The 22,760-nt window shown below is 35.5% G+C and overlaps 1 protein-coding gene across 9 annotated transcripts in view; it reads left to right on the plus strand.

Moving 5' to 3' along the window:
- The window catches only part of CCDC171 (coiled-coil domain containing 171), a 322,833-nt gene that overhangs the window by 265,684 nt on the left and 34,389 nt on the right, over positions 1-22,760 (plus strand). The gene's annotated exons all lie outside the window — the stretch shown is intronic.

Consider the following 22,760-nt stretch of genomic DNA (forward strand, 5'->3'; position numbering starts at 1 on the left):
TTTTTTTTGAGAGGAAACTTATTTAAAAAAATCAAATATTTTGAATTCATTCTAGCCTTTCTCTGAAACATACTCGTGTTTCTCCTTGTGAACTCTCTGGTCCTGTTGGCTAGTATTTCATTATATTGTTTAGATTGTGTCATACTATTATTTATTTTTTGTTACTGTTATTCATATAAAAGTAATTACTTGTATTTTAAGAAAGTCCACATTTGATGAGGTGGGATTCTTTCCTCCTGAGTTCAAAAAAATTTTTTTATCAATTATTGTGCTGTTGATGTCTTAATGAAAGTATGCTTCACTGTCTGTCATCATAAAACTCTACTCCTTGACCTTTCCCCCTCCTGAACACATCTGTTAAGGATATGCTCACCATCTTATTTGCAAAAAGTGGTTCACTCTGGCAGTAATTCTCAAAAGGGGTGTGTGTAATGTGAAAAACCTCCCAGGAGGTTATGATGTGTCCTTCTAGGAGAACACTGCCCAATTCCATGTGTCTCCAGAATGTTTACTCTCTGGTCTCTTTCCTTAATTGAGAATTACTATTTTTGTAAAGGTAATAAATTGGTATAGTAATTTTATTTTTCAAGACATTTGTGTATGCATTTTCAAACTTGAACTCTTTAAGAACTTTCTGAGGGGGGTAGAAGAATCTCAGTCTTTGTATTTCATAGATGTGAGGTGATATAGTTTGGTGGATAGGAGCATGAGCTTTGGAATTATATCCATTAGGAATATAGTAAGTGTAAATAACAAAAAAACTGACTAATGTGACTTAAGAAAATCCAAGTTCTTTGTTTTTTTTTTTTTTTTCCTCATATAGCAACAAGTCTAAGTGTAGGTGGCTGTTGTCCTGTGGCTATTGGTTCAATTTCTCTGTGATTTCTCTGCTACTCCCTCATTATCATAAGAGAGTAGCCAGCTCTAGGATTTATAATCACATTTAAGTCACAAGAATGGGATGGCCCAGCAATATCTGTTTTATGTATATAATAAAGCCGTGGAAGGCTTTTCCTTTAAAAACAATTTAAATGTATTTCATATAGATTTATTTAAATATTTATAAATTTTAATATAAATTTAATAGGTAATAGATATTAAATATATATAAATATATTTAAGTATTTATATATTTAAAAAAGGAAAAGCCTTCCAAGGAAGCTTCAAACATATTTCCACTTATATCTCGTTGGCTGGAAGTGGGTCATATGGCCACTCTTAGCTATAATGAGTCATGAGGCAAGGGAATTAGGAATCAGTAGTGTGTTCCATACAAGACAATAAATCTGGATTTAATTCCAGTTTTATCAATCACTAATTGTATGCTTAAGTAGGGTTTTCATCTATAAAATGGGGTAATGATCCTATTCCCTAACAGAGATGCTGGGAGCTCTAGGAGAAGTGTTAAAGCACTTTGGACTTTGCTTTGCACCTAGTGAGTAGTCAGTACCACAACAACAAAAAGTTAGCTATTATTTTTATCACCATCATCCTGATAGAAAGTAATTGGATTGCACCACAGGAAAATATTATTTACTAACCTACCATCTTCAGCTGCAAACACTGTCATTTTGTCCTGCCTCCTACTGTAGCCTTGAGTTTGTATATTGCCATCAGGATATTCCAGTGACTGAGCTCTCTGCACTTTCTGCAGCCTGTTTCCCCTTCTTTCATTGACACATTCTTGAAAAGTTGTCTACTTGCTTCTTCTGTATGCTCAGCTCCCACTTAGTCCTTAGCTTTGCTGCTATCTGGATCCTGAGTATCATTCCACTGAAACTATTTTCTCAAAGGTCACAAATAATTTTCTGCTTGCTCCTCATCCATTAATTCCTTCTCATGGCTTTTAATCTTTCTGCAACGTATGAAGCTTTTAACTACTTTCTTCTTTAAATGCTAACCTCCTTTGTTTCACTTGTTATTGACTTTTCCTTCTTTGGCTTCTTTGGCCTCTACTTACTTGAGCTCTGCTTTCTTTGTATTATTGCTTCTCAATTCTTTTCTTTATCCATTAGTTCAATATTTATTTGGCATCTACTCTAGAGCAGGCACGATTCTAGTCTGAGGGATATTGTGTGAACCAAAACAGACAATCCTTGCTCTTGTGAGCTTACAATCTAATAGTAAGAAATTATTTTCATATAATCACAGTAATGTGTAATTACTAACCAGGTTAAGTGCTCTGAAAGAAAAGAATTGAAGCATATAAGAGTTTTTAAACAAGCTTACTTTAGACTAAGGTATCAGCAAAGACTTTTCAGGGTCATTGAGTTTGTCATCCTTATTTTAAGAGCAAGGGGAAAGGCATTGCAAAACTTTAAAGAAGAGGAGACTTGCTCAGACATGCAAAACTCCTCTTCCAACAAGGGAAACAAACACATAAGCAAATCACAAAAATTGGCATGTGTAAAGTCTGGGGAGCAGAGACGAAGGAGGCATTCATTCTGCCTAACGTCAGTAAAAGATGAGATGTTTGTAGGAGCCTTTGAAGAATGTGTAGCAATTTGACACCATGTTAAGGTGGAAGACCAATAAAAATTATTTTCTTTTGATTTGAGGAATAGGCCTTATGGATAATACATGTGTTTAATGAATTAAATGATGTAAGAGGTATTTTTTTTTTGTATAATAGAAAATATATTGTTGCTTTAGCTCCTAGCCCTCTCTCAATTAAGGACAGCCAACCCACCCAATCAGCCTATATCCACTGAAGCCCAAGACTGCTTGCAGTAATCACTCCAAACCCCATCTTCATGTGTTCCCAATCTATTTTTGCACCATCCAATCCTTGCCTTGTACTCTATCATCTGATTTGATTCTACCTTTGGCCCTTTTGCTATAGATGTTCTTGTTTGGTCCCTCTAGTATTTGCTATTTAGGCCATTCTCAAAACTCTATTTCTGGGCCCCCAGATGACCTAGCTGTCTCTTCTGATACCCACCCAACTTGACATCACCTCCTCCTCACGGGACCTCATCTAAGATTTTACAGTCAAGCAGGCCTGAATGTGCATTGTGGCAGTTTTTTTTTTTTTTTTAATCCATACAATACTCTAAGCATCAGTTTCTGTATTTGTAATGTGTAGAGACTAGTACCTGCATTGTAAGATTGGGTTTAAGGATTAAAGATTTGTCTGGCTTACTAGTAGAAGCTCAATAAATTTTGCAATAAGTTTTATTTAATAAATCAAATAAAAACATTTTCTGATAGTTATGTATGTTTCTCACAGCTAAGCTTATACATATAGCTTTAAAAAAATATATGTAACCATGAGGAAATCTTTTGATGAATAGGCAAAAGAACTAAACCTTTAAAACAGTACTTTTAGTGTACATTAAGCATAGTTATTAATGATAGTTGCTGTTATCACTTATTTAGTGAATGGAAGGCAGTCAGTATATGTTCATTAACCATCTTTTCCAGCCATTTCACTATATAAGAATGAAAAATAAATATTCATTCTTAATAAAAAACTTAATATAACATGGTGTTGTAATGCATAGAAAGAGATTGATCATATTGTAGACATGCATAGTCATCTTTAAAAACTTTATCCTTCTTAAGGTTATATTTTCATTTTTTGTTCAGCAACAAATAATAATAATGCTGGAGTGCATCTCCAGCATTAATGTGACTTAATGTGATGAATTCTTATCAATTGTATACTTGCTAGTATTTTAACATTTTCAGTATGTTGGCCTTTGACCTCTTAACTTAGGCTGCTCTAGAGCTTTTATCTTGAGTAATAGTAACCAGAAAGGGCTTCGAGTAAAGAGCTTTTGAGTCACAGACAGCCCAGTAGAGAACAGGGCAGCAGTCAGAACCAATTACTTGTGGGTATTTAGAGACAGGCACACCCACAGCTGGGGAGAAACGCATATTTCAATCTGTGAAACATAAAATGCAAAACCCAAATACTTTGCTGTGAGTTATGATGCTGCAAGCTACAGTATTGATTTGCCTCATTTCCACTGTGTTTAAGCAGTACGTTTTTAATTCTGCAGCACTTTTATTTATTTTTTTTTTAATTTTTATTTATTTATGATAGTCACAGAGAGAGAGAGAGAGAGAGGCAGAGACATAGGCAGAGGGAGAAGCAGGCTCCATGCACCAGGAGCCTGATGTGGGATTCGATCCCGGGTCTCCAGGATCGCGCCCTGGGCCAAAGGCAGGCGCCAAACCGCTGCGCCACCCAGGGATCCCTCTGCAGCACTTTTAAAAAAGATTTATTTATTTATTTATTTGAGAGAGAAAGAGAAAATAGAGTATGTGGGAGGGGGGAGGGGAAGAGGGAGAGAGACCCCTAAGCAGACTCTGTGCCGAGCCTGACATAGGGCTTGATCCCATGACCCTGAGATCACAACCTTAGCCGAAACCAAGAGTTGACCACTTAACCGACTGCACCACCCAGCCACCCCTATAGTATTTTCTTTATGAGAAAATAACAAATTCCAAATCAGGGGAACATTCCACTTAATATCTTTGCAGGGAAGATATATTTGTATATTGTTCAGATTATGTCAGATTTGACAGTTGTCAAATGCTATTATATTGCTAATAAAAGCCCAAGATTTAGATATTTTGGTTCAGTTAAGATAAAAATAAAAAATAAGAATCCCCTGTCTCTTATGTTTTCATGCAATATGTTGTCACATTTGTTTTCATTACATTTTCTTGAGAGAGAAAGGATTATTTGTCAGTATTAGTGTTGTGTGGATCAAGAAACTGACAATTTAAGTAACTTACTGTAGTTAAGTTGCTTTTGTAAACTTTCACTTTATCACAGATGATTCAAGATGTTTATTATTGAGATTTTTAACTATTTAAGAAAAATATTTTTAATTGAGCTATAAGCCATGACTTAATGTGAAAGAGACTGTACAGTGCAGTGAAAGAGACTGTACAGTGCAGTAAAGTATAGATTCTGGAGTCTTGCTGCCAGATTTTTAGTCAGAATCCAACAGATTAGAATCCAAGGCTTCAACTTCTTGTCCAGTGTTTTCTTATAAGAATGAAGGGTGGATTAAGACAAATCTCTACCATCATGGCACTTTAAATGCAATGGAAAATATACTGTGTTACAAATAATTAGAATGATGTTGAAGTCGAATTGCAGAGGGCTATGAGTGCACAGAACCTACCTGAGGAATAGAAATTTTAGTTAGAAACGAAGACTAGGGGATCCCTGGGTGGCTCAGCAGTTTAGCGCCTGCCTTCAGCTCAGGGCGTGATCCTGGAGTCCTGGGATCGAGTCCCACATCAGGCTCCTGGCATGAAGCCTGCTTCTCCCTCTGCCTGTGTCTCTGCCTCTCTCTATTTCTGTGTGTCTTTCATGAATAAATAAATAAAACCTTAAAAAATAAATTAAATAAATAAATAATAAATAAATAACATGAAGACTAGATAGTAGGACACCGCAGAATGGCTAAAATAAAAAATACAAGAAACAACAAGTGTTGGTAAGGGGATGTAGGGGAAAAGGAACCCTCATGCACTCTTGGTGGGAATGCAACCTGGTGCAGCTACTCTGGAAAAAAACAAAACAAAACAAAACAACAAGCTCCACTCTGGAGCTTCCTTAAAAGGTTCTAAAAATAGAATCACCCTAGGATCCAGTATTTGCACTAGTGGGCATTCACCCAAAGAATATGAAAACACTAATTTAGAAGGGTATATGCAGCATACCCCTATGTTTATTGCAGCATTATTTAGTATAGCCAAACTATGGAAGTAGCCCATTTTTTCCAATGATAAATGAATGGATAAAGAAGATGCAGTATGTATATATGATGGAATATTACTCAGCCATAAAAAGAATGAAATCTTTTCATTTGTGACAACATAGATAGACCTGGAGAGAATATAATGCTAAACCTGGTAAGTCAGAGAAAGATGAATACCATATGATTTATGTGAAATTTAAGAAGCAAAACAAAGACAAAAAAAGAGACAAACCAAACCAGACTCTTAACTATAGAGGACAAACTGATGGTTACCAGAGGTAGGTAAGTGGAGGGGATGGGTGAAATAGGTGGGGGGGGGGGGGGTGTTTAAGAATGAACTTATAATGAGCACTGAATGATGTATAGAACTGTTGAATCACTCTGTTGTACACCTGAAACTAATATAACACTCTGTTAACTACACTGGAATTTAAATTAAAAACTTAATTAAAAAGTTAGGAGTTGACAGGAGAAAGCAGGGGATGCTAAGGAATGGAAGGCTGTCTGTGTGACTGGAGCAGAGCCAATGAAACGGAGAATTGGGAGAGAGGAGATGGAGGAGGAGCCGGATCCGTGTGGCCATGAGTGTGATTCTCAGCTGGCTGGGCTTGCTGACTGGGATGTATGCCACAACTACATTGCAAACATCTACTGCCTTTGCTTTATGTAATTACTTTTCCCAACTCCAAATTTCATTTTTCTAGTTATTCTCAGAAGTCACTGACATTTGATGCCATAACAACACTCATTTTAACCCTTTTGCTAAATACTGCTTACTTAGATGCTCATTAAATCTTCCCATATTTTTATCCAAGCTTCAGCTCTGGCCTCTGGATACTAACAGAGCTAAGTAAGGGAAACAGACAATATCAAAAGATGAGATAGCCCTATCAACATGCAGACATTTTCCTTTGATTCTTGACATACATTTCCAAACTTTTAAATGTTTCTCATATTCTAGAAACTCAAGCTTTGGTTGGTGTAGTAAATAGGGAACTGAAGGTAATAATGCATATTCCACTGGCCATATACCTGTTTCTAGTCTTTTAGTTTTTTTTTTGTATGATGCAGTTTTAAAGGAGCTACTTTCATGACTACTGATGTCTGGATAGTGACTATAAGGGCATGATATCCTAAATTTTAGATGTGTATTCATATATAAATATACTTAATTATATGAATATATAATTTATATGTCTGTAATAATATGTAGACCTTTTTGTTAGATATATTAGATTTTATATGAGTATAGATATAAAAACACATTTCTCTATAATAAATATAACATATTTTATATAGTTCTATTCCTCAGTGATGAAATACTGTGAGAGTGGAGCATAGAGCAGCAGGAATGAAAGTTTCAGACTCAGACCATTGTCTTTAATCAGTGATTAGGCTGTAGAAAATACAGATGGTAGTTCGACAGTCTAATACTCTATTTATAGTGGTTGTTCAAAGAGTAGCAGCAAGTAAATATGCTTAAGGTTTTTCTCTCTCTTACACTTTTATCTTTCTTTTTAAATTGGGTTCTTTGAGGGCTTTACTGCCTGTTTAGATTTTCAGAAATCTCCACTTCAGTTTTCTGCAAACAGCTCAGACTCGTGGAGGTCCCAAACTGAACATGCTCTTCAACTCTGCCACTCCCCATCCTCCCAAATTCTCCATTCCCCATTTTCCTTATCTCTGACCTAACTATCTACCTTGCAGCCCAAAGCAGAAGCCTTAACATTTGTCCCACTTCTATCCACCACCAATATTTAAGCGTGTGCTAAGTCTCACTCTTTCTACCACCACAAATCTCCTAGATCCATCCTCACCTTTCTACCATTGTGATCACAGAAACTTTTCCTTGGGTTATTGGAATGGTCTTCCAATGAATTTCCCCATATGTGCTTTTCCTCTTCCATCTTGTCTGCCACATTAGTGCCAGAGGTTATCTTTATCACACACAGATATGGGCAGGCCATAGCTTGACTCACAACATTTTGGCTCTAAACTTTCTTCATGATAAAGTAAAAATTCTTTATCATTGACATTCAGGTAAATGCTGACTCCATCTGGCTTTCAGTTCATCTCCCAGTTGGCAGAAGTAAGAGTTCCCTTTGTTATGCTCATTTATCACTGCATTTACCTGTCTGAGCACTATATAGTACTCTGGCTTATGTAATCAATTAGTTGTGTATGTATTACTATATTGTGTGTCTGTGAGGTCATGTCTTACTTATTTTTTAAAATTCATTATAATGATCTGACTTTAGTAAGTGCTGGTTGATTTGAATTTAAATAATTGGAAGAATATTCCTTCAGTAATGTTTATTCAATACATATTTGTTATGGAACTTACATACTTTGCACAAACCATAATTCCTACCCCCCTCATTTTTCCCACACAAAATTTTCTGAAATTAATTCTTATCAAACTATGTTTTGTATGCTTCTCTAGCAAACACTTAATGAGAATGAATAGAATAATTTACAATTATTATATCTATGATAAAATTTTAAGTAGATACTTTCAAATAATATAAATTGTACATTTCTTCTATTCACAAACAAAAAAAAAAAGACCCAAAGTTATCTGTGACAAAGAACATTCTTTTCAGCATACCATTTAAATAATTTTAAACTTTGTCAGATTTTTTTGAGACCCCTGCTTCTGTATGTTTACCCATATAGACAGAAATTGACCAGTTTAATACCTTTTTCTCACATGATGTATACTCAGTAAATGTTTGTTGATAAAGGTGGTATACCAAATTAAAATTAACTGTGTCTGAGTCCAGCCGAAAGTAAGAGTATGAAACATTTATTTCAGAAGGAGAAAGCTTATTTTATAAAACATATTTCTTTTCTTTTTTTTAAAAAAAGATTTCATTTATTTATTCATGAGAGAGAGACAGACAGAGAGGCAGAGACACAGGCAGAGGGAGAAGCAGGCTCCATGCAGGAAGCCCGACGCGGGACTCGATCCTGCGTCTCCAGGATCACGCCCTGGACCAAAGGCAGAGCTAAACCGCTGAGCCACCTGGGCTGCCCTAAAACATATTTCTTTAAACCTTTACCTCATACCATCTATGAAAATTATCTCAAAATGGATCAGAGAGCTAAATAGAAAAGCTAAAATTTTTAGTAAAAAACAGAGAGATAAATTATGAGCCTAAGGTTGGCAATGGATTCTTAGATATGATACCAATAGCATAAATGACAAAAGAAAAAATAGACAAATAGGATTTAATCAACATGAAAGGGAACATCTCACAGAATGGGAGGAAATGTTTATAATCATATATCTAATTTGGATCTAATATGTAAGGAACTCAACAACAAAGAAAGGGCAAATAACCTAAATTTTAGAATGGGCAAAAGACTTGAATAGACACTTATCCAAAAGGGTATACAAATGACCAACAAACACATAGGCAAAGATACTCATTGTCATTAGTCGGTGGGGAAATGCAAATTAAGATCACAACGTGATATCACTTTCACTGATAAAGAATACCATTTAAAAAGAAAGGGAAATAGTGAATGTTCTTAACAGCACTATCCATAATAGCTAAAAGATGGAAATAACCCAAATGTCCATCGATCGATGAATGGATGAACAAATGTGGTCTATCCAGACAATAGACTATTATTTAGCTGTAAAGAGGAATGAAGTACTGATACATGTCACAACACTGATGTACTTTGAAAACATTATACTAAATGAGAAAAGGCCAAACACAAAAGATTACATATTGTAGAATTCCATTTATATAAACAGGCATGTTCTTTCTCTATGCAGATTAGTGGTTGACAGGGGAAGGAGGAGGAAGGAATTGGAGAATGACTGTTTAATGGGAATGGGGTTTCCTTTGGGGTGATGGAAAAGTTCTAGAGCTAAGAGGTGGTGATGGTCACACAATGCTAAATATACTTGATGGCACTGAATTGTAGACTTTAAAATGGTTACAGTAGTAAATTTTATGTTGTATGTGTTTTACCACATTAAAAAAGTATTTCTTTTAGGTCTTGGGTGGTATGGATGGGCAGCATGATTGTTGCTTAAACAGAATGGCAATGTATTGTGCTGGAAAGTAGCTTGACAGAGAATCAGAGGAAATATGGTTCTTGAACAACCTTTGTTATCAACTCACCACAGAGCTTTTGGAAATAAATCATACAGTCTCCTTGGTCTTGGTTTTTCCTGGCTTTAAAATGGAGGATTTCAGCTAGATAAAATCTCAATTCCCTCTCAGCTCTAAAATTCTTCAGTTGAAGTTACAAATACTGATTTTTGAATATTTAGATTCTAACTATGTTTCAGTTCTTGCTTCAATTAACAAAAATCAAATGAATGCATGTTTCTAAATTTATAACATAATTATGTTTTGAGTTAGGTTGCATTCAGCACCAATAACCCATTTATAAATGTATACCAGTTATATAAATCTCACAATATAACTTGTAACAAGGTAGTCAAAAAGTCCCCAAAGTAATCTGAAAATGTATTAGCGTATTTGTAAGGAGTATTTCCTTTTTTTCATGCAAAGTTTTTTGATATTTAATATGTTAGGAATGTGAACTTTTAACTCGTCAAACTATTGTAACATATTTGAAAATTATAGTAATTTGATTAAAATGTTGCCTATAAGGCAAAAGGTTTGGTTAATAGAATCCATATGTAATTAAAATGCAGAACTAAATGTAATCAGACTCCAGTGACTAGTGCCTTCATATTGATAGTTTTACAATGGCCTCTGGGGTTGAAAGTTTAAATGTTGCAGAATGCCACAACATTGTAGAAAACAGCTTTAGCTGGCAATTTAGCTTTTTAAAGACATCGATAGATAGTTACTGGATAAGATGTGAGTATTGCATCTGAGATTTTCATCATTTCAGGAACATCTTCAATTGGCAGGTGGTAGAAGCACATGACTGGTGTGCCCGTGGAGAACCACACTCCACCGCCCTGTTATATAAACAGCCTGAGATGAAGGTCCCTGCTCTGAGCCAAGCCATGTCGTTCTTTTTTTCTTTTTTTTTTTTTTTAATAAGAGTTGCTTAATTTGAGTGAATTCATTTGAATCGTATGAAATTTATAGACACAACACTATGCACCAAGCCACAAAAAAAGTAAAAAAAATTTTCCTGAACTTAAAAAAATTATTTTCTCTGGACAGTTTTAAGAGTCGACATCCTGTGTTAGAGTTCTCTAATCATCACCAGCACAATTTACAATCAGAACACACAGAGAGCCAGTTTAGACCAGCTCATCTGTTGATCTTGGCAGAGACCCTTCATCTCACTGTGTGCAGCTGCCACTTGAGAGTTGGGGGACTCAGCAGAGAGCCAGAGGAGGGAGGGATGCAAGGCTGGTCAAGGCATGAACACATAGGCCTGCTTCATTTCAACAGTTGTATGTTGCTTAAAAAAAAAAAAACAAAAAAAAAACCTTTTTATTTTACTGCCCCCCCCCCCCTTTTAACCTGAAATTAAACGAGGACCTCTCATGAGCCACTGCGCTCCAGGCATAAGAAATTGTAATGTCTGGCTTGCAGAAACTGTCCCGTCAAAATGTGCTTCTGATTAGGTGGCTTAATTACAGCTGTGAAAACAATGTTGATTCAGGCCTCAAGATTCCAGGGCATGTCAGCCGTTACTAGCTAACCTTGGACGGCATCCACCATTTTAAAACTCTGTACCACTAAAGTCACCCTGCTTGACAACTTTTTATTTAGGGCAGAAAAGTTGCCAGAAGCAACACATTTTTATGCAAAATGTTGTTTGATGCACCATTTCAACTGCAGCGCCATTAGTGGTCATTAAGGAGATAGTTAGCTTTGCACCCCCCTATCAAGAACAGGGAAGTTCTCTATGTAAAAACAGTAAGTTTTGAATAGTATTTTTAAAAGGGTTGACTGACATAAGAATTAATTTTAATTCCTTTAATTCAGTTTTATTTCAAATCCAGCATGTTGGTTTAACCACCCAATTTTATTACACCTAAATTTTCCTGACAGTTTCATTTGCTGCGAGGAAATAAAATTGCAGTTTTTTTCAGCATGGGAAATAATGGCTAGTTTTAAAAACATTATGTTTGAAACTTCCCTTGCCTCAAGCTGATGCAGACGCAACCTCAGTTTACTTTTGGAAGGAAACGAAGCTCGTTAAACAGTTTTTAATATTTTAATATAAGTATGTTTTTTCATAGTGAGAAAGCTTATTAGACTCATGTATTTACACCTACAGGGGAAGTGAAAGACTTAATAATTAGATGGTTCCAATACTTTGGAATTTTCAATGCAATTGTCATTGACATAAATATTATAACTACATATTTAAAGTAGTTCCTGTTCACTGTATTTTAGATGTCTAAAACTCTTGTTATATGCTATGAGTGATTTTTTAAATTTGTCAATATTTTAAAAAGTCAGCATCAGATAGAAAGCAGTGCCAAAAAAAGTAAGGTGGGCAGCTGAACAACAAACATAGAGTCATAATTCTCATAATAATTTTGGAAGAAATTTCTGTTTAAAAATGTATGATTTATGCCAAACCGAATACCCAAGAGAGAGCTAAATGATTTCTTTAAAATGAAATCTCCCACACCCAAGACATTAAATCCACGAAGTGGGTGGTCAAGGCACATCTTTTTCTACTAGACAGATTCATTAAACAATTGACTGACTGGACCATGTATGGATAAGGAAACTTTTTTTGTTCAAGTTGAATTAAGAGTTAATACATAAGTAAGTAATTGTGAAGAGCAGATGGGGGGGTGAAGAGTTGGGTTGATAATGCAGTATGTGTGTCTTGAAAAAGAAAGCTGGACCACTGACTCAAAATAGAGTTTAAATTAGTGGTCCCATAATCTAAAGAACATAATAATGTCTTAATTGCCAGATACTATGTAGAGACATCTATTTCATCTATTATTTAATTCAATCTCTAATCTTATGGGAGGAATGTTCTTTCCCCTTATTGTAGATGAGGAAATGCAGTCTCAGAGAGGTTAAGTAGTTTGCCCAAGATCAGGCTCTTTGCGATCTACAGTGAAACCCCTGTCTGTGTGTCCAGAGCCCAGGCTCTCAACTGAAGGTGGAAATAGATGGTTTTTGGAAAATGGATTTTAGGTTATGAAATAGAAGAGAAGCATTAAGAATGACCAAGCTGGGGATCCCTGGGTGGCTCAGCGGTTTAGTGGTGCCCTCAGCCCAGGGTGTGATCCTGGAGACCTGGGATCGAGTCCCACGTCAGGCTCCCTGCATGGAGCCTGCTTCTCCCTCTGCCTGTGTCTCTGCCACTCTCTCTCTCTTTCTCCCTGGTCTCTCATGAATAAATATATAAATAAATCTTAAAAAAAAAAAAAAAAGAATGACCAAGCTTATGTTGAGTGTGCCTTTAGGCTGGTTAAAGACAAGAGGATTTAAACTTGAATAAAAGTTTTACAGTTTTCTGTGCAAAAACTCATTTTTTTCCTTTCATAAAAAAAAAACAAAAACAAAAACAAAACAAAACAAAAATCCGGCTGTGTATGAAGACTGACAAATTCTCTAGGTCTATGGTTACGGCCTTTAACCTAGAACAAAAGGACCTTCCTTTTTCCTTCTGCTTTATGTACAGAGAATTGAAAGTATACATCCTTCCATGTTATACTGGTTTGAAGTTTAGATATTTGCGTTTGTTCTTAAGATTCTGTGTTAGCTGAGAAATTGGGAAGAAATAGCTGTCTTAGTTTCCCAGAACTTTGGCTTAGGGCATACTTTGATACGATCTGAATTCAGCTTATTCTTTTGGATATCCTTTTGTTCTCAATGTTTGCCTGACACCAATTGGAAAGATACCCTTCCAGAATGTAAGGGGCCAGCTAAGGTGACAGCTTTATGTTGCTAGTCTCCACCATCTTATTTCTGATAAGTACTAACTGAAAAAGTGAATTTGATTGAAAAAATGTGCTTTATACATTGTATACAGTATAGATTATATCTAATTTTATCATGCTAGAGTGATTGTTTTGATACATCATTTTGTTAATCCCTCCTGGGAGCTTACAACTTAATTTTTAAAAGTATCTATTAAATAACATATTGGATATTATAGATTCTTAATATTATAATTATGTATTCCCTAGATGTTTTTTGCCTATTTTTGATAATATAACTATTTTTTTGAAGAAAAAGGCCTAGAAGGTGTTTTGAATCTAGTTATGTATGTAAATCTAAATAGATATATTCTATATCTTATTCTTTATAGATATAGATACTCATTATTTTGGAATATTGTTATATTTTGCCTATGGAGTAATTTTATTTTAAAGATCTTAGTTCATATACTTATATTTCCTTATCCATATTTATTTGAATATAGAGTCCTCTAATTCTTAAAATACTCTAAAGTGTTTTTTTCTAAAGCAGGTAGAAAACCAAGAAATGTGAGGTAAGGTTGTTAGAATTATTCAGCTTTTGTGACCACATTGTTTCTTCTTTCAGTGGCACTGATAACAAAAGGCATCAGATGTATAGTAATGTTTTTTAGCAATATTCAGAAGAGTTTTATTTGGTTACTATTTTGGTATTAAGAAAATGTGAAAAAGAATAGGGGTTTTATTGGGGCACCTGGGTGGCTCAGTGGTTGATCCCGGGATCCTGGGTCAAGTCCTGTATCAGGCTCCCCGGAGGGAGCCTGTCTCTCCCTCTGCCTATGTCTCTGCCTCTCTCTCTGTGTTTCTCATGAATAAATAAATAAAATCTTAAAAAACAAAGAATAGGGGGGTTTATCATTTATTAGAAACAACAGTTAAGTAAATCTCATAGTTGTCTTTATCCCTGTGTTGTATAGATACCTGAGGCTGGGAATAGGAGAAGCTGAGAGGACAGATTTATTTTCACTTCCCACACAACTCCAAGCAGGGTCATTTTACTTTTATCTCATATAGAAATTAATTTTCTGAATAATTTTTCATTTAACAAAAGGATTCTGGTATTACAAAGTTTGGAAGCCTCTGTTATGTCAAGAAGACACCCAGGAACCTGTTAAGAAATAATTATGTAGACATGTCATAAAATACAGATCATGTACCCAAGCCGAAAAAAAGGAAAGAAAAAGAATTAATGTTACGATAACTTCTGTACTTAGTAAAATCATTTTTACTTGCTTTATGGCTGCTCAAAGACCTAAACTAAACTTAAAACTAAGATTTGTTTTTGTTTCTTCCAACAAAATTTCTGCTTTACTGTATGTATAAACTTTTCTAGGAACTACTTACTGGTAAAAGATCTTAATTGTTGATGCTGATTTTTGTCATTAAATGTATAACTTTTCATCCTATGTTTTGGGGAGAATACACGTATTTTTGTTAAAAGCATATAGTTAACCTTTGAAGACATAAAATCATATGTTAACACATGTTTTACAGGCTAGATCTTATACTTGACACTAACGGATTCAATAAAGACTTTTCTGAGTACTACACTGAAGATGGCTTCCTCATCCACAGTCTGGTCTACCCAAAGATCGCAAAATCTTACTTAACAAATTAAGCTTCAGGTCAATTGTGGTCACTTCGTTTTTTCAATGACTGAAGGGAGGTTATAAGAAAACAGAGTATACTGGTAACTGACTTGATTCCTCAACTTCCCCTTGGTAGAAGGGAATAAGGATAGGACCCATTGCATAAAGCCAACCTTACAGAATATAATTGGAAACCAAGAAGCATGTGAAAACTGGCTAATCTAACAGATATTTCACTAACTTTCCTTCTCTGTCTTCTTGATCACAGCTCATATATACTTTCTGCCACTATAGTATTATCTCTTTGATACTTCTGTCCATCATTTTTGAGGCACAGAGGAGGAGAACAGATATGCCTCTAACTCTGCAGTGGAAGGCAAACTAGACAGGGAGTCAGGGTTACAAACTGAGGGGTGCCTGGTACCTGAGTCGGTTAAACATCTGACTCTTGGTTTCCACTCAGGTTGTGATATCATGGGTCGTGAGATTGAGCCTTTTTCATTAGCTTTATTATTTCTGTCACAACCTTCTGCTCTACTTGGTAACCTTCAGAAGTATGTAGGCACAAATTCAAGTCTGTCTTCTCAGGGCTTTGTGTCAACTTCAGTGTTCCTTCAGGTTCTTTCAGAGGATTCAGGCCATTAATGATAGCAGTGGCATCTGTTTCAGTTTCTGCTTTTTAGATTAATAAATAAAACAAGTATTTAAATATTTTCACCATTGAAATGGAATATTTGATAGCCCTCCAGGGCATGGAAAGTTAAGTAGCTTAGTAGAGTTCACAGGTAGTACTCTCGATTTAATACTTGGCTAATTAGTAGTTGTTCAGCCCTTCTGGATACCATTGTGACTTTAACCATTCTTATAGTTAAACTAGTTTTTATTCTTATTCATACTTTATTGGCACCCATAGTGTATTGCTGGATAGATAGGAAGCAAATACAACACTGAAATTCAAATGCAGGGGGAACCCCTCCAAAAACAATTATGGAAATTTATTTCAGATAATCTTCAACAGATCTGTTTCATGCATCTAATCAAAATACTTATGCCAGTGCTTTAATATCTTTAGTATTTCAAATCCAGACTTAAAAGAGAAAATTGAGAAATTTCATTGAGATTGGTTGTTCATTTATTGAAATCAAGACCTATATGTGTAGTTTGAAGGACATCTTAGACAATATATAGCAGCCTGAAACTCTTTTAGTCATTTAGAAACAAAATACACAAATATTGTACAAAATAAGCCAATTCTTTTTTAAGCACAAACTACAAAGACCCAGGTATAGCATCTGTAGGGTTACCAATCTATTACATTTTTTTAAATTTAATTAGTAAAAATCAGTACCAGGCTCTCAATCTCATGAGAATTATATATACTGATTCCTTTGCTTTGAATACTGTTTTCCACCTTTTATCTACTTGATATTTCCCCCCCACTTTTAAACCTTAAGTCTCCCCCAAACACCTATTTGGTTGTTATAACATCTACATACCTTATTGTAATTGACTGTCGATTGACTAACACAATTGTACTTAGAAGTACTGTGTGAGTAGGAAATTGTTCTATTCCTAGATGTTAGCATGGTTACCTGGAACATAAGGCAAAGTTTGCTAAAAGTTCATCACACATTCCAAATTGTGTGGCCTGACTTAGAGTTCACCAGCCTCTTTGGAAGTTCAGTTATCAAAAAGCCAAGCTTATGGCTGTGGTTGGTTCTCTGTCTCTGTGGGTTCAGAATTTCTTTATTCTTAAGATCATCTGTTATGTCAGGTTATTATTTAACAAATTGTTTCTATGGTCTCCCTGACTCCTTTCTTAAGGGAAGGAAAACAAGAATGGAAAGAAATTTCTGACATGTGGTTGGATTTGAATTGTTCACCTGAGATCAGGGTTTTGTGTCTTTGTTTATATCTTTTTCAGTATGTACCATACTAATGGAGTACAACAAATAAGTAATAATGGTGATCGTGAGGAATGCACTAGTAGACCATCTGTAGTCCTTAAAAATAAGAATAAAAAATACTATTCTTTTAAGTTTTAAGTTCAGGTAAAGAGAGAGCTTTATGATACATTTCTGAGTTTCATAAAAATCTTAATTTCTGCAGTAAATAATACTTATGTGCTGACATTCCATATTCCTAAGAAAAAAATACCAATTTATTTTTCTTTACCATAAGAAACATAGAGAAAGATATAAGGTGTTCTGGAAAGTTTAAACTATGATTAAGAGCTCTTACAACATTAATAGCAATGTAGAACAGTAAATTTATGAAAAGAAACAAAGGAATTTAAGAATCTGATGGTAGGAATGTTAGCCCACCTGAGAATAGCCCTGAACTCTGAACTTTAGCTACTGAACCCAAACCAAACTGGGTAAGGAGACAGATCCTGAGTCAAACTGCTGGCTGTCTTGTCAGCTCTATTTGATGTTAGTTTTTCCCCTTGAAGATTTCTCATTTCCTCTCAAGTTCATGGCAACATAGTAATGATTCAATGCTACACATGTGTTTCTCAGCATTTTTAACAGCTTTGTCATTGTTGTCATTGATGAATTTGATTCTGTGACCCCCAGGATTGGCACAATGGCAGTTGGGCAGTTTCATCAGTTTAAGGAAAAGAAGAACAGAAATTTTCAAAAGGGAATGTAAAAAACCTTTTTTTTTTTTTTTTGCATCCGTGCCAGAAACAAATGATTATTTATGAATTCAGAACTTCAGAGATGCATATAGAGTCCATTGTGGAAAGGATAATAAGAAATTGTGCTTGCTTTTATTTCTGATGAGAGCACAATCTTTAAAAAAAAATACAGTCTCATTGATATGAAGTCATATAACAGTTAAGCATGTAATAGCAATGAGTTAATATTTATTAAATGAATAAATTTTAGCTTAAAAAATCATGTTTAAAAAAATCATGTTTATTTTGGTATCATATAGGAGAATTGAGATATATTCCTCCAAGTATTTATGATGGGATTTATTATGCACTTGGGGTAATATATTTATTTTCAAGATATCAGACTCTTCTCTGCCCCCTCCAACTCCTTCTAAGGTTCCAGCTTGGTCAGCAGGGAGCATGCCTGCTCACTGTTACTGCCCATTCAGACCAAGCCTCTATGTCTAGAACTAGATCAGGATCAAGGCCTGCAGTCCTATGTGAATTTTTCATTTTGCCGAGCTCAGGGTCTGGAAGTCAGGTACCATGTGTAATCATCCTTAGCGTATTAGTACCCACTTTGTGCTTGACCTACTGCTAAGTACCCAACAAAAGTTTGTTGAATCAATCAATGAATTTTGTTCCCATGTGAAGTCCTAAACTCTTTTAGAGCTTTTTCTCTTCCCATATTTTATACAAGGAAGATAGTTGTTTCTGCACATGGATTGCATACCAAGAGCTGTGGTGAAGAGTCACTTATTTGTTCAAAGTGATAAGCTAGTTGGGGAGTCAGGACAGACTTACATAAAGCAGTAAGATGATAAATGCTCATGGAGCTTGAAAAAATAGATTTATTTGCACTGGGGTAGTTAGGGAATATTTCTGAGTTTGTATTTGAGCTTGATTTTGAAGGAATGATAGGGTTTAAATAAATTCTGGACGGAGAGAACTATGTGGGCAGAAACAGGATGCTGCTGGCCCATACAAGGTCAAGGTCAAGCTAGGAGTCATGTTGTATTTCTAATATAATGATCATAATTTTGTTTGGGTCTATAGTTCTTTAGAGCTTTCAAAATACGCCTATGTACATAGCCTTATGTGTGATATAAGTATTATTTATGAGATTCAGAAGAGTTGGGGAGCATCATCCAGCTAGTAAGCCAAAGAGTCCAAGCTCTTAATAAACTACTGTGACCGCCACTTTTCTTTGGGGCCTACATCATCTCTATTTTCTTATTGAAACCCCCTTTGCTTGTGAGCAAAGGAAAGTGTCTTTCAGGTAAAGGCCCAGGCTATGGACATGAAACAGAATGTGGTTTGTTGAACCAGAGTGTTGATGTAGAGCAGGAAAAGAAGGAGGAGAAAGATGAGCTTTTATTCACTACTTTCCATGTATGAGACAACATTCTCAGAGTTGAAGATGTGTTAACTTATTGAGTACTTAAAACACCTATATGGGTATATGGTATTTTTCACTGCTATTACTCTCATTATTTCCATATTGTAAGGCCCACTGGGTGCTGGGGCAATGATGTCAACCACAGGCAGCCCAACTCAGAGCCCACCCATTTATACCAGCTAGGTGTGTGGCTTAGAGTGGGATTCTTTTAATTCTGGCTTCATCTCTTGCTAACCATGTGGTCCTGGTGCAATGAATGGCCTCTTCCAGAAGGCTTCAGTTGCCTCATTTGAAAAAAGGAGGATAACGATAGCTCCTGTCTCTAGGCTTGCATGAAGATTAAAGAAAGGATATCTGTAAAGCTCCTGCTTATTATTAATGCTGTTTCTACTATGTCCTAATCATTTGAGCATAGGTTTATAAGTGTTACTTGTTCTCAAAGTCAAAAGGAACTGTGGAGGCCCCTAAGTCACTCTCCTTCTTCTGGGTGCAGAGTTCATAGTTAGCCTTAAAGCGCCTTCTGATTGGCATTTTGGTAGCTTTGCCTGGAAACATGTTCTTCGGTTAGGTTTCAAGGTCTGTTGTTAAATGCCTGACCTATTGATAGCAGGGGGAAATAATTCTTTTGTATTTTAACACTTTTTTTGAATACAGGGTTTCATTTCTTAGGTTGTAAAGTTAACATTTTAATCTGCCTCACTTTTTTCATAAATAATACCCACTTATAATAAAATTATGTCCATTTAAAAAGTAAAAAATGCGATCCTAACAAATTAAGCTACTTCGGAATTTGAGAGAGATAACAAATTGAAATAATGTGAATTTGGATAATGGAACAATAAGCAGTGTGTATGGCTATTGTTATACCATTTCTGCATGTATTTATTAGAAAATTATCACTGCACATGTATTATAGAAATTCTGAGGCCATAACATTCATAGACATTAAAAATTTCTTTCAGAGGGTGTTTGTGTATTTTTTGGTTGTAAGTTTATGTTTAGCATAACATAATTTAACACATTTTAAAAACACTCCATTGATATTTGTTTTATAATAAAAGTAAAATATTCAGCAATTAGAAACGAAGGGGGGGAAAGCTAGTTCTCTTTAAGATGTTACTATATGCAAAAAAATTTTTTTTGTTCCATTTGCTAAGTAACATCTGAAGATTGAATATGTAGCTTCACCAGAAATGCTGCTCATGAAAATTAAAGTTAATTGGGCTTAGGATGTCCACAAGGTTTTGCTGAGCTAATATTTAAGCTATCATTTAAAGCAGTCTGAAGTAGAATTATATAGGCACCCTGAGTCCAAAATTATAAGAATAATAACTCTGACTCATTTCTTTTTATGTTGTTAATAGTTGATATAGTAGGTTGAATAGTGTTCTCTAGAAAATTCATGTTTACTGAGAACCTCAGAATGGGACCTTATTCAGAAATTGAGTGTTTGCAGATATAATCAGTTAAATTAAGGTGGGTTCATACTGGATTAAAGTGGGCCCTAAATCCAGTGACCGATATCCTTATAAGAGGAGATACACAAATATACAGAGAGATGGAGAGGGGAGAGAGCCAGTGAGGATGGAGGTAGCAATTGGGATGACACAGCTGAAAACCAGGAATGCCAAGCATTGCCAGCAACCACCAGAAACTAAAAGAGCCAAGGTGGAATTCTTGCTGAGTCTTCAGAGGAAGTGTGGCTTAGCTGACACCCTGATTTTGGCCTTCTAGCCTCTAAGAGCTGTTAGAGAATAGATTTCTGTTGTTTTCAGCCACCCAGCTTGCAGTAATTTGTTGTGGCAGCCATAGGAAACTAATACAGTTTGTAAGTTTAACATGGGGTATAATTTTACAAAAAGCATTCATTATTTAGGGTAGGTATAAACAAACTAAATTTTAAATTAAAAACAAAAAACATAAATAAACAGGGCACCTGGGTGGCTCAGTTGGTTAAGTATCTGAATCTTGATTTCTGCTCAGGTCATAATCTTGGGGTCATGAGATCGAGCCCTGCATCAGGCTCTGCACTGGGCATGGAACCTGCTTAAGACTCTCTCCCTCTCCTGCCCTTTCCCCTCCCTCTAAAACCAAACCAAAACAAAAATTTTAATTTCTGTTTATACTCCAAATACTAGTAATTTTTTTTTCCCAGAGGATAATTCTGTTTTCTGATGTGTCTTTATTTAAAGGCCATACAGCATATTGACAAAACATGGCCTGTCATTTTGGGTTCATTTCAGCCTAGGAAGTACTTCTCATATTTTATCAACCCAAATTCCTGGTCTGGTTAAGAAGTTCAAAATAGCTTTGGGATTGAAAAATGGAAAGCTATTTTCAGGGGGAAAAAGGAATTAAAAACATTTTTAAATGATATTCAAGTAGAATCTTCATTTTAAATAAACCACTTATTCACATTTTCTAAAAATTCTGTAAATAATGATATGGCCCTCAAATTAGATAAGCAAGGCATCAAATCCTTAAAATAAGAGTGGACATTTAAAAAATGCCTATGTGGAATGAGAAAGAACCTAATGTTTTTTCTTCCTGCTGATTCTGTTATCTGCTCAGAAAAAAATATCTCAGAAACTTCCCCAATATACTGACTTTTAATAATCATGTATTTTCAGTTCTTATTTATTTCTGTAAAATGGTACCATCCAAACTCAAGCTTTTTTAAAAAGATTTTTATTTATTTATTCATGAGAGAGAGAGACAGAGACAGAGACACAGGCAGAGGGAGAAGCAGGCTCCATGCAGGAAGCCTGATGTGGGACTCAATCCCGGGACTCCAGGATCATGCCCTAGGCTGGCTGAAGGCGTTGCTAAACCACTGAGTCACCCAGGGATTCCCCCCAAACTCAAACTTTTAAGTCCATGACTAAGATTCTTCATGAAAAATTTTATTTTTTTACATCATCTTGAAATGAAGCAATAATCAAAGAAGTAACTAATTATTCTTTTATCAAGTATTTACTGAGAACCTGTTATATGCTACATGCTTTGCCAAGTGCTAATGATGTAATAATAAGAATAATAGTAACAGCCAGTATTTATTGAATGCTTACTATGTGCCACCCACTATACTGAGCACTTTATATATATTAACTCATTTAATTCTCATTATCCTTACCTAAGGGAGGCTATTATCTCCTCCTTTCAGATGAAGAAATGATCAAATGTAGAGTCCCAAGATTTGAACCTAGGTAGTGTGAACCCAAGTCCTCAGTCTTAAGCATGATACCGTATTACATCCTTACCAGGATGAGATTAGGGACTTTCTCCCAGGGATCCGATGACTTCTGTGAGAAGGCAGGTCATCTGCATGAATACTTACAATGCATTGTGGTAGGTCATATTAAAGAGGTGCCAGTGAGGAGTGAGGGCCGTAATGGGGTAGAGGAACATGACATTGGAGATAAACAGGGAAAAGTTGACAGGACTTAATGAATCAAGTGGATGCAGGGTGGCTTCCTAATTGCTC

The sequence above is a fragment of the Canis lupus genome, chromosome 11, assembly GCF_011100685.1.
Source record: "Canis lupus familiaris isolate Mischka breed German Shepherd chromosome 11, alternate assembly UU_Cfam_GSD_1.0, whole genome shotgun sequence".
In the NCBI taxonomy this organism is placed as follows: Eukaryota; Metazoa; Chordata; class Mammalia; order Carnivora; family Canidae; genus Canis; species Canis lupus.